The sequence below is a fragment of the Otolemur garnettii genome, unplaced genomic scaffold, assembly GCF_000181295.1.
Source record: "Otolemur garnettii isolate 467f Iridium unplaced genomic scaffold, OtoGar3 scaffold00056, whole genome shotgun sequence".
Lineage (NCBI taxonomy): Eukaryota > Metazoa > Chordata > Mammalia > Primates > Galagidae > Otolemur > Otolemur garnettii.
Window position 1 is genome coordinate 11,950,313 of NW_003852451.1, and position 8,575 is coordinate 11,958,887.

Consider the following 8,575-nt stretch of genomic DNA (forward strand, 5'->3'; position numbering starts at 1 on the left):
AAAAAAAAAAAAAAGAAAAAGAAAAAAAAAGACCACCAAATAAGAATCTATTTCTTATTTCATAATTTTTACTAGGAATATACTATATGTGAATTTGGGGAAAGAGTTTACTCAAGTGTTTTGTGTTATGAAAAATATGGCTAAAATGTGGCTGTGTTAGAATATAGATATGTGGATTAGTTAATAATTAAATAAATGTTAAATACATACTTATATAAATTAATTCTATTGATATAAACTATTATATAGTCTATACTGCCTATGCCTACTCTTACTCCCTATCAATAGTATTGATCAGAAGGGAAAATTATTTTACTGAGAAAATAAAATTTATTGGTTCAGTTAATTATATGTGATTCATTCAGTTAAAAGATGTTGTTGGCATATACTTGAATATGGTTTGTGTGTTACCAGAAAAATATACCAAAACAGTGGAATTAGACAACTAGGACTCTATGAATAAATCACATTTTGGTCAGTAGGTCATGAAAATGCAAGTAAGACAAGGAAGGAGATATTCTATAGTCCCTTATTCACGTGACTACAGAAGTAAAGTCAGCAAGGAACACAGAGACTAAGTAGTAAAGAGGCTTTGATCAAGGGTAACTCTGAATATGCCACCCATAGGTTACCCTGGTTACTGATTTCCTTTATGCTCATGACATGACAATGGACACAGCTGTGGGCTAGTGAGATAAGTAGTAATGTGGTGTAAAACCATACATATTTCTTACAAGCTTGCATCAAGGAAAGCACCAAGGAGAAGTTCAAGTGAAGTTTGGGTTTGGTTTCCCTTTCTGCCATAAACTGCATCATCTAGTTCTTACCACAACAAAACTATTAATGGAAGATAATATAGATTACAAAATAATAGAACTACTCCTTATCCTTATTATGATCAGTTGGATTTTCTTGTTGCTGTCTTTGATAATCTACTGCCTAAGAATCTGCTCATCTTTCTTATTTTCATAGAAGACGAAGACCTTCCAGCTTGTAAAAAGAGAATGTGACCACCCTGAAAAGACCACATACAAAGACTACAATGAAAATTGCCAAATATAAACAATATTGGATATAATCTTTCCAAGAGGCAAGACACCTAGGTCAGTATTTATTTGTCTTATTAATGAGCTGAGGAAGCATATTTAGCAGAGGTTATAGGGAAGCAGTATCTAGAAGGATAAAGGTAGAATTATCCTTATGAAAGAAGTAAGCAAACAGATTCTGATACCAAACTATAGTTGAATTATGGGAGAATGTCAGAATCTGAGGGAGAACTTTGAATAAATGTAGAGTTAGAGAAAACTTCAAGTAATTAAAGACTTCACCTAGAGGCGCATGGAAAATTTAGGATATCTAGAAGTACCTCTTGATTGTATTAAAATTCTTCCTTCAAGGGAATGTGGTAAAAATTGGGAGGATTGTTATTGTTCCAGTAACTGTAAAGGTTAAAAGGCAAATTCTGACAATATTTTGAAATTGTACTATGAAGCATCTGATAGAAAAAATGTTGACACCAAACGTTTTAAATATGGAAAAGGGAGTTTTTCATTGCCTATCCCTTGAAAAATAGTTAAAGATGAGAATAAGATTAAGGGTAAATATTAGAAAGTACTAAATAAAGTTAGAACCATGGAGAGGTCACACTATATTTTAATTTGAGAGGACTTTTTAAAACATGTTACATTTTACTCTTTCTCTACAGGCAAACAACAATGGAACCAAAATAAAATGATCTTACCATCAAACTGTAACTGAGACTAACTTACTAAATGCTAGCTAATTGGTTGAACAATGTGTTTAGAGATTTCATATTTTCAAAAATAATTACCAGCTTGGAAAGTACCATTTCAACAAACAATTAAAACTATTTAACTGAGAACATAAAATTTCAGAGATAAAGTTTTAAAAATTTGTTTTGAAACATTGTTTTTGAAACATATATGAATGTCTTGCCCAAGTTAAATGCATGAATTCTGTGTGAAACGAGTTATATGGCTACATAATCTTATTGTTTTATGACATACTGTGATCCCCAAGTATTCTAATAGAGATAAGGACTGTGATACTCAATTATCCTGTCATTTAATCATAATCTTGGTATTCAAGTTATGTAAAAGCTTGGCCATACAAGAAATATATTTCTGAAATCTTGGCCTGTGTTTCCAGTAACTTGCTCAATATATTCATTTGAGTATCTGATAACAACCTGAATCTAATATGTACAAAATCAAGCTCTTCTAATTGCCCTGTAAGTCACCTCATCCTACAGTCACTCCCATCTTTAATTAATAACAACTCTCCCCTTTCAGTCCTCAGGCCAAAATACTTTGCTATCATTCTTGACCTCTTTTCCACATCCAACGTATTGTCTGTCATTAAGTGTTATCACTTCTGCACTTGAAATATATTCAAGATTTAACTACTCTATTTACACTGTCATTACCTTGGTCCAAACAATCACCATCTCTTCCCATATTACTATAGTAATCTCTTAACTTGTCCCTTCAGTTCTGCCCTCCCCCCACTTTTAGTCTAGTCTAAACACAAAGCCATGTGATCCTCTCAAAATGTAAATTAGATTATATCATTCTGAGTAAAACCCTCCAAAGACTTCCCAGTTGATTCAGAGTAAAAGGCAAAGACCTAACTGTGACTTGAGAGGCCCTGAGTCATCTGGTTCCTTTCCTTCTTGCACCTCTCTGACTTTATCTTCTTTGACACTCTCCTTTCTCTTTTCCTCAGCCATATAATCTCCTGGTTACTTTCTATTTCAGATGCTTGTCTTGAGTGCATCATAGCCAGAAACTATACTCTGGGTAACACTGAACTCTTTAAAATTTGTTGAAGAGGTTAATGGCCTAATATGAGGTTAATTTTTAAAAATGTGTCACATATGCTTTAAAAGAATGTTAATTTTCTAACTTGGTGTATGAGAGTAAGCTTGTTAATTTTCTTGCTTGAATCATTAGCAGTCCATTTGTAATATATTTGGATTTTTTCTATTTTATTTGCTATTCTATTTTAATTTCTATTGCATAATTTTGCGATTTTTCCTTGATTGCTTTCCTGCCTTTCTTGCTGTTATTTGAAATAGTGTTTTATTTACCTTGTTTCACTTTTTCTCTGTCTACTGGTTCAGAAAATATACAATTATACTTCTACAAATAGTTTCACTTGTATTTTTTTTTTTTTTTTGAGACAGTCTCTCTCTGCTTACAACCTCAAACTCTTGGGCTCAAGCAATCCTTTTGCCTTAGCCTCCCCAGTAGCACCTGGGACTACAGGTTTGTGGCATGACACCTGTCTAGTTTTTTGTTTGTTTGTTTGTTTAATTAGAGACTGGGTTCCTGCTCTTGCTCAGGCTGGTCTCAAATTCCTGAACTCGAGAAATCCATCTCACTTAGCCTCCCAGAGTGCTAGGATTACAGGCATGAGCCACCACACCTGGCCACTTTCACTTTAATGTTTAATATGATCTACTTAATGTGAGGTCCAAGGTTAGTTGTTATCATTTTACTATCCTTCTGAACAGTACAATGTAATGACCTTAAATAACTTTGTGCATTAATTGACTTGCTGTGCTGAAAGAAAAATAGACTATGAAATATAATAAATTTTAAGCTGAGATGACTGCTGAACAAGGCATAGAAGATCTGGTTCAACATGGAGGAGTTGGTTGGCAAGGGAATGGGGTCTTCACATCAACTCTTAAGGAATACCTCTAAGATGGTTCAAGCACTGGTAATTACACCTAGCCATGAAGAGGGCGCAGAAATCTTTATTAGTACTATCTCCCAGAACAAAGGAAAAGGTGTAGCTCAGAAAGAGAGATATCAGTATTCCTAGCCACAAGCCTATTCCCAGAGCCCTTGGTAAATATGCACAATTAGGTTTTAGCTATGCATATTACCTTACCTTGTTCTTAGGCTTAGAAACTCCTTGTATTTCCGGTTGATTAGAAAAAGTAGATGTTCCCTAGTGTCTCTTTCACCAGCCTATAATTATGTAACAAAGTGGGGGATGAGGTTTTCTTTGCCTTAGCGTACACTTGGTTGCTGTCCAGCCTGCTGGCCAACACAGGCAGCTCTCTGTGGGAACTTTGGACATGGTGCAAACAGAACATCTCTGCTCCATCTAGCTATGGAATAATGAGCATTTGGGGGAATCTGCATGCTGCCTGGTAATTATCTATTTCTATGTGTTTTTCCTCCATAAATTCTATGTTATTTCTGCACTGGGTGATGGTAGTGGTGTAGATACATGAATGCCTGGGGAGGGGGACAATTTCCCAAAGGAAAGTGATTGTTTAGTTGAAACAAGTATTTATCTTGATCGTTCAGTACTGTCTGGATTGTAGAGAGCTCAGCGACAAACCAATTGGTGAGCCCTGAATCCTTTTGCTGGGTCTAGTCATTCATTCATTCTTTGGCTATTTTTTTTTCTTTTTGCTTACTCTGATTGGTTTTCCATACACACTTGCTCTGAATTCTTTTCTATTGGCTATTTGACAACTTCCAGGCCCAAGGTTATACAGAAATCAAGTCCATATGTACATGCTAAAGGTTCAGAAAAAGTTTCTTTTCCTTACAGTTTTTTTTTTTATTAAGTAAAATACACATAGATCATGAATACATTCATGCATATGTGGGGTACAATGTGCTGATTTTTTTATACAATCAAACCTGGTTACATTAAACCAATCAATATAACTTTCACCTCATTTACTTGATTATTGTGCCAAAACATCTATGTTCTACATTTCACAGATTTGACTTGTACCCTTGTCATAAGTTCTATAGGTGTGATTCCTCCTTTTACCCTCCCTCTGTCAAACCTTCCCCCTTCCCTCCACTACACTTCTCTCCATCATCTTGGGCTATTGTTGTGTTCTATTTTTTATAAGAATGTGTGAGTAAATATAAGTAGGTTTCTTAGGAGTACTGAGCATATTGGATACTTTCCCCTCCATTCTTTACTCAGGAGGATATGTTCCAGATCCCTCCATGTAAACATACAAGAAATAAAGGCTTCATCTTTTTTTAAGGCTACATTATATTCCATGGTTTTAGCTCTACCATTTTTATATTCCCTCAAATCAGACATTATTGTTTTATATCAACAATTTTTGCTTAGATTTATCCACATGTTACTATTTTTTTGATTACCAATTCTCTTATCTCCTAGACTTAATTTCTGAAATCATTTTTTTTGTAAGCACATCTTTTCAATATTTCTCCAATCAATATTTTCATGATAAAGTTGGTTAATCAAAAATCCTTGTGAGATTTTAGTTGGGATAGTGTTATGTTCATAGATTAAGTGAGTTAGAAGAAATATCTTTCCAATATTGAGTCATCTAATATCTTATCTTCATTAATGACATTTATTTGTACCTTTTCTCTTCTTCTAGATTGTTTTAGTAATTTTAAAAATAATACTTTGGTTTGATCCTCTTCATTTTAAGTTTCTTCTCTCTTTTATTAATATCTACCCTTTTCATTAATATCTGCTCCTCTTCTATTTTTATTCCATTTATTTGGCTGTCAATTTGTCATTACTAACACACACAAAAAATAGAATAGGTCAAGATGGCAGACTACAGCCAGCTTCCCACAGAAGCTTCTGTCCAGAAGGAGACTTAAAGGACAGAAGTTTAGCAATTAAGCTGATGGTTTGGAGCTAAGCCAAGAGAAAATAATGAAGAACACACAACAACTTTGCTGAGGCTAGATGCAACCCCAAAAATACAACCCAAAGATACAAAATCCACCACTAGCGGCTGCGGAGTCCTCCTCTCCTAGAGCCACACACGCCGTGGTCAGGGGTGGAGGAGTCCACTGCTCTGGGTGGGCCCATAACTGATAGCTAGAGCCACACATGCCCCACGGCTGGTGGTGCAGAAGTCCACCAATCCAGGCAGGCACAGAACTGCTTGCTAGAGCTGCGAATGTCCCACGGAGGAAGGCAGAGGTGTCCTCCTCTCTGGGTGGACCCAGAACTGCTTGCTAGAGCTGCGAATGTCCCACGGAGGAAGGCAGAGGTGTCCTCCTCTCTGGGTGGACCCAGAACTGCTTGCTAGAGCCACACGGGCCCGTGGGGGCTGGCAGAGGAGTCCTCCACTCCAGGTGGGCCCAGAATTGCTTGCTAGAGCTGTGCGTGTCCCACAGGAAGTGGTGGAGGAGTCCCCCACTCCAGAGGGGCCCAGAACTGCTTGCTAGAGCGATGAATGCATCATAGGGGCTGGTGGAGGAGTCCCTCACTCTGGTTGAGCCCAGAACTTCTTGCTAGAGCTGTGCACCCTGCACGTGGCAGCAGAGAAATCCCCAGTTACAGGTGGGCTGATAACTGCTTGCTAGAGCCATGTGTGACCCACAGGTGGTGGTGGAGTAATTTCCAGCTCAGGCTGGGCCAAGAACTGTTTGCTAGAGCCTCACATATCCTGCGGGTGGCAGCAGAGGAGTTCCCTGCTCTAGGCTCCCACACGGGGCAGGCCCAGAACTGCTTATTAGAGCCGTGCCAACCTGTGGGCAGTGCTAGAAGAGTCCCCAGCTCTGGGCATGCACAGAACTGCTTGATAGAGCCGCGTGTCCTGTGGGCAGCAGCAGAGGCATTCCCCACTCCAGGCACCGGCACTGGGTGGGCCCAGAATTTCCAGGGCTGTATGCTCCCAGCATCCCCAGCCAGCCACCCAAGAACTATGAGAGGACGATAAGTTGAGAGGGAATCATACTTAGAACAGCGGTATCCCAAGGTGAAGAGCAGCAACCACAGCAGTGGGAACAACAAGGCTCACACCCCTCAGGCTCTTCCGGAAAGACACACTCTGCCTATCTGGGCAACCAGAGGAAGCCAGCATCTTCTTTAGTGGAGGCCACTGACTGAAAGTTTCTGGTACGGTCTGCACACAGTGTAAATCCAGCATGGGGTGGAATCAGCAGAAAAACTCTGGTAATCCGAATAACTAGAGTAGATCAACTCCCTCAAGGAAGAATGGGGCAGATGCAATTGAAGATCCCATCCATAAACAGATGGCTGGGATGTCAGAAATTGAGTTCAGAATTTTATTTTATTTTTTATTGAATAGTAACTGTGTACATTAATGCACTTCTGGGGTACAGTGTGGTGTTTTCACAAACAATTCAAACATTTCCATCAAACTGGTTAACATAGCCTTCACGTAATTTTCTTAGTTATTGTGTTAAAATGTTCATATTCTACTCATAGAAAGATTCACTTGTACCCTTGTAAGATAAACCACAGAAGTGAACCCTCGAATCCCCCTCCCTCCACCCACTCCCCCACCCCTTCCCTGTATCCTTAGGTTGTTATTAGGTTATAGCTTTCATATAAAAGATATAAATTAGTTTCATAATAGGGGTGTGTACATTGGATACTTTTTCTTCCATTCTTGTGATACTTTGCTCAGAAGAACCGTCTCCAGCTCCATCCATGTGAACATGAAGAACGTAAAGTCTCCATCTTTCTTAATGGTTGCATAGTATTCCATGGTGTACATGAACCACAGTTTATTGATCCATTCGTGGATCGATGGGCACGTAGGCTTCTTCCATGACCTGGCAATTATGAATTGGGCTGCAATTAATATTCTGATACAAATGTCTTTGTTGTAATGTGATTTTTGGTCTTCTGGGAATATACCTAATAAAGGAATTGCAGGGTGAAACGGCAGGTCTATTTTTAGTTCTCTAAGTGTTCTCCAGATGTCTTTCCAGAAGGAATGTACTAGTTTACATTCCCACCAGCAGTGTAGAAGTGTTCCCTTTTCTCCACATCCATGCCAGCATCTCTGGTTTTGGGATACTGTGATATGGGCTAATCTTACTGGAGTTGGTGATATCTCAAAGTAGTTTTGATTTGCATTTCTCTGATGATTAAGGATGGTGAGCATTTTTTCATATATGTGTAGGCTATGTGCCGATCTTCTTCAGAGAAGTTTCTCTTCAAGTCCCTTGCCCACCCTGAGATGGCATCATTCCCTTTCTTCTTGCTAATATGTTCTCTATGGATTCTGGTTATTAAACCTTTGTCAGAGACATAACCTGCAATAATCTTCTCCCATTCTGAGGGCTGTCTGCTTACCTGACTTACTGAGTTCTTGGCTGTGCAGAAGCTCTTTAGTTTCATCAGCTCCCAATAGTGTATTTTTGATGTTGCTTCAATTGCCCGGGGAGTCCTCCTCGTAAAATGTTCACCCAGGCTGATATCTTCAAGTGTTTTCCCTACACTTTCTTCTAGTATTTTTATGGTTTCATGTCTTAAGTTTCAATCTTTAATCCAGTGAGAGTCTAACTTAGTTAATGGTGAAAGGTGTGGGTCCAGTTTCAGACTTCTACAGGTTGTCAACCAGTTCGCGCAGCACCATTTGTTAAATAGGGAATCTTTTCCCCATTCAATGTTTTTAATTGGCTTGTCAAAGATCAGGTACCGGTAAGTACCTGGATTCATTCCTTGATTCTCTATTCTATTCCATACATCTACCTCTCTATTTTTGTGCCAGTACCATGCTGTTTTGATCACTATGGATTTATAGTATAATCTGAGGTCTGGTAGC